The sequence below is a fragment of the Nelumbo lutea genome, chromosome 8, assembly GCF_056320005.1.
Source record: "Nelumbo lutea isolate HS-2025 chromosome 8, American lotus-T2T, whole genome shotgun sequence".
Classification (NCBI taxonomy): domain Eukaryota; kingdom Viridiplantae; phylum Streptophyta; class Magnoliopsida; order Proteales; family Nelumbonaceae; genus Nelumbo; species Nelumbo lutea.
In genome coordinates this window covers 29,363,414-29,367,826 of record NC_142691.1, presented here as the reverse complement: position 1 = coordinate 29,367,826, position 4,413 = coordinate 29,363,414, and the positions used below count along the sequence as shown (strand labels likewise).

The 4,413-nt window shown below is 32.9% G+C and overlaps 1 long non-coding RNA gene across 1 annotated transcript; it reads right to left on the bottom strand.

The window, feature by feature from the left end:
* Positions 1 to 218: 218 nt before the first annotated feature.
* Positions 219 to 1,045, bottom strand: LOC148843633 (uncharacterized). Its single transcript, XR_016103502.1, has 2 exons — positions 696 to 1,045; positions 219 to 594 (listed from the first exon to the last, which is right to left on the bottom strand). It is a non-coding gene; the product is annotated as an uncharacterized LOC148843633 (long non-coding RNA).
* Between the last annotated feature and the right edge of the window lie 3,368 nt (positions 1,046 to 4,413).

Below are 4,413 nucleotides of genomic sequence, written 5' to 3'. Positions count from 1 at the left end.
AAGGAGGAGGATAATGGTTCATATCGGGTTTTAAAAACTAGTACCAAAAAAATATCATATTTTAAAAATCAAAATAATTTGCTTGTTTTATCATGCATTATCTTCAACAAGACAGTAGTCACAGTTTGTGGGTAGGGTAGGAGTTGAAACAAAAACAACTTCAACACCAGAAAAAAGTTAGCAGGTGAATCTGAAGTCAAGATCCAAACTCTCATCTATTATCTTGGAATCATACATTTTATTATTAAATGGCGAAATTTATCATGCAGTACAAATTTGATGCATTATCTTCAAAACATGGATCAGCATTCATCATCTATCCTCTTTATATAGTATAATATATTAGTCCATAGAAAATGCTTATTTGTATCAACTCATATGGTACCCTCTATGGAGGGCAGTTACTGTTCTTACAAGTTTCTTTATCTGGGAAACATGTCTTAAGGTCAAGGGAGCAACACCAGCAGGCATGCCCATCCAAAAAGCGGCAACTCCGCTGCTTGATACATGGACCAATCTTTATCTTCACACCTCCATTGGCAACAGGAGCTAATTCTGAAATTTTGTCTTCTTCTGTTAGATTATCCCTGGAGCCTGTTTATCAGAAGAAAGAAGGAAGAGAAAAATTAAACATGAGATGAAAGTAGAAATGAACCTCTATTTAAAAACGTCATTGACTAAAGCATTGAGCTTACATTGATGAACAGAAGAGAGAGTCATCAGAAGGACGAAGAGGAGAACCCACTGCATGCAAATGGACTTAAAAGTTGCCATGGGTGAGAGAGGTAGAAGTGTTCTGATTTTCATAGGGGAAATACGAAGCTCCTTAAAGCATTAATTGAAGCTTCCAAAACAAATTGAAAGGTTTACGTAGTGAATTTGAATACGAAATTTAAAGTAGTGTACTACTATATATCCCATGAATTAATGACCTGATGAAGATATCTTTTTCTCCAAGTAGAATAAGATGTAGACATGCTGCAGAAGTCTTCTTTACGGAGTAGAAGATGAAGTTTCGGGAACAACTAATTGTAACCTTTTATCTCTCCCAAAGCAGAAATAACTTCCCTTGCTTTTGAAGTTGTCAAACACATACTGCATGCGTGTGATTAATCAGAAAGGAAAAAGAAAAATTTAGGGTGTTAATATTGACATCCCATATTTTGCTATTGTTGGTTGTTGCTCCCTTTAAACAATTTTCAATTTTCATCTCAATCGAAAATGCAACCAGAGGAGTGGTAATCATGCTTTTCAAAACCGGACCGGACTGTACAGTTGAATTGGAACCAGGTGGCCGGTTCCGTTTTACTCTAGAACTGTTTTTTCACCAAAAAAATTGTTGACTAGGTCTGCAAACCGCTGACCCGGGTGGTCAAACCATTCAAACCATCCAACAGTTTTAGCCATTTTTTATTTTTTATCAGAATAGACCGTCTATTTGGTTTGAACGATTGGACTATTCGACCCGAGAACCGAACTCCTGACCAATTTTTTGTCCGATTCCATTTTAGAAACCTTGGTGGTAATAACAAATAAGAACTAGGTCCCATTTGGTCGGTAGAATAGTGGAATAATCTTATTCGTATGGAATGGCATTTCTCTATTTAAGGGAATTAATGGCCATTCCCTCCCCCTCCTTTGGGATGATTTCATTTCCAAAAGATTTCGATTCTGATTTTGATTCTAAACGTATACTAGTGCTCAAACTCTAATAACAGAAATAACAGGATAAAAGGGCTCACATTTAAAGTATGAATCGAAGATTGGTGTCATGTGGGAAAGAGAGGTGGAGAAGGGAGATATGGAAATGCTAATTTGGTCCAGTAACATCCTCTGCTGATTTGTTTGTTTGTTTGTTATGCAATAATATTTATTTAGGTGGGCTGTATGGAGATAACTCTTTAATTTGTTAGCAGTGCCCCGGGTATACTTCAGTCTGATGTAAGCAGAGATTCCTCCATGTTAATAGTATACAACATCAGCGAGTATCCTAATTCCAAAGGCATAACTTGCCACTAGGATTGCAAATGGGTCGGATATTTTTTATCTGATTTCACCTTTTTTTTGCCACTAATTTGATTTCACATTTGAGATATTTGACTTTCAATTTGAATCCAAATGGTTGGGTTTGGTTTTATTAAAAATAATAGTATCTAATTTTATGAATATATATTTGTAAATAATTTATAAACTTTTTCGTTTGAAAAAGCAATTTCTTATGGGAATTGTTGAAGTTGAAAACAGGCAGGTTTAGAAATTGTACAGAATAATGAAAATTCGAATGCAATATGTATAGAGATGAATGAGCTGGAGATGTGAGCAAATGACCAATCCAGGAAACCATGTATGTTACTTTTGACCATCCACCAGGGGATCGTAGCCCTTTATGATTATGAATAAATGTGAACGTGCGTCGAATATGGTAGTTTCGAATGACAATAATGTATACTGATCGGATCGGATTCGAATTAGGTATATTCAAATCCGATCTGAAACATTGTAGGCCTGATTTGATTTGATCCAAATATTTGATTGAATATTATAATATCTTTTTGGATTGGATAGGAAGTGATCTGAATTCGATTCGATCTGAAAATCTGAAATAGGGATATTCGAATTCAATAATATAGGATCAGACTTTGGATCAGATCATAATCCGATTCATTTGCACCCCTAATAATAGAAACACAATAATATGGTGACCTAAGTATATGAATCATTGAATAGTTTGACCTAGTTTGTGGGGTCACAAGTTAAACATCAATTCTCTTTTTTCTTGATTTTTGTATTTCATTTTCATCATTAATGTATTTACTTAATTTATACTTTGGATATAACGAATACATAAACATAAATTTTATTTTTTTAATTTTTTATAATTTACTATATTTTTATCTTTTTTTTTTAATTTTTATTATTTAATTATGACATCATGATATACTCATTTGACCTAGATGGTTGAACTGTTGTTCCACTGCTTGCATGGATAGAAAATTGGTTTACTCTTGGGTCAGTTTTATTGTATTCCATTTTCATTATTAGTAAAAGCAAATCTTATTTTTGTTTGATATGATGAATATATAATATCAGAGATGTGCTGAAATGTTTTTCTACAAAACTTCTATACTTCTTTATTTGTGTTTTTTTGCATCCCTATATTTTTAGATATTTAATATTTGATAATGACATCATGTGTCTATTTGATCCAAAAGGTTGGACCATTGAATCACCATCTAAATAGGAAAATTGTTTCATTTTTAGATCAATTTTAAATTTTGTATTTCATTTACATCATCAATTTTAAATTGTGTTTATTTGTGTATACTTTTTGTATTTTATATTTTAAATTTTTTAGTATTTAATTATGTCATAAAGAGTTGACCTATTTGACTCAAATGGTTGAATTGAGTATCCAACACTTAATAAAAGGGTTTTATTTATGGGTTGTTTTAAAAATATAGGGTTTATACCATTGAAATTATTGTTCATGGTTTTAATTAGTTAAATTAAATGATGAGAAATAAAGGTAACTTGAACATAGGATTTAATGAGAAAGAATAGGAGTTAATACTATAAATATAGGTTGAATGTGAGGGAATAAAATGAATTTTATACTTACATTCAAATTACAGTTTCTATCCTCAAAATAAAGATGGACTAAATTCAAAAAGAATGCCATTTCAGTTAAGAAAAATTCCAGAAACAATGGGGAGCTATTTCAACTTTTTATAGTAGTATAGATGTAGATATGGGTCTAAGTTTGTTTGAAGGTACTGAAGCTCAGGCTTGGTTATTGGTTAGCTCTAAATTTAGGTTGAGACCTTCTCCATATTGCCAATTGGGCTCCAATAGCCTTTGGGAGTGCTTCTTTTAAGCACTTATTGGGCTTATTGCTTATAAGATTCCAAAAGCACCTAAAAAGGTCCAAAAAGGCGTTTGGTAAAAAAAAAAATGCAAAAAAGTGCATTTCACCCAAAAAGCCCGTTTAGACAAGGTTGGAAATTCTAGGCTTATTGATAGGGGTGTCAATGGACCAGTTTTGGATTGGACCCCGTCCAAACCAAAATCAATTTGGATGGATTGAACGGACCAACAAGTCATATTGAATTAGACAAGTCCAGACTTAATGGTCGAAAGTATTTATTGGATTGGATCAGACCTAGTCCATCCACAATGAATTTATATTGGATCGAGTTGGATTTAGCCAATATCTGGTCCATTGATAGAAGATAAGTATATAGGTGTCAGTGGATCAGGTTTAGCTTAGAATTAATCTAAATTAAAATAAATTTGAACAGACTGGATGGTCCAAAATGGTCATTGGATTGGATTAGACCTGGTCCATTTGTAATGAATTCACATTGGACTAGATTGGATTGGAGCGGTCCAAAATGGTCCAAAATATTCATTGGA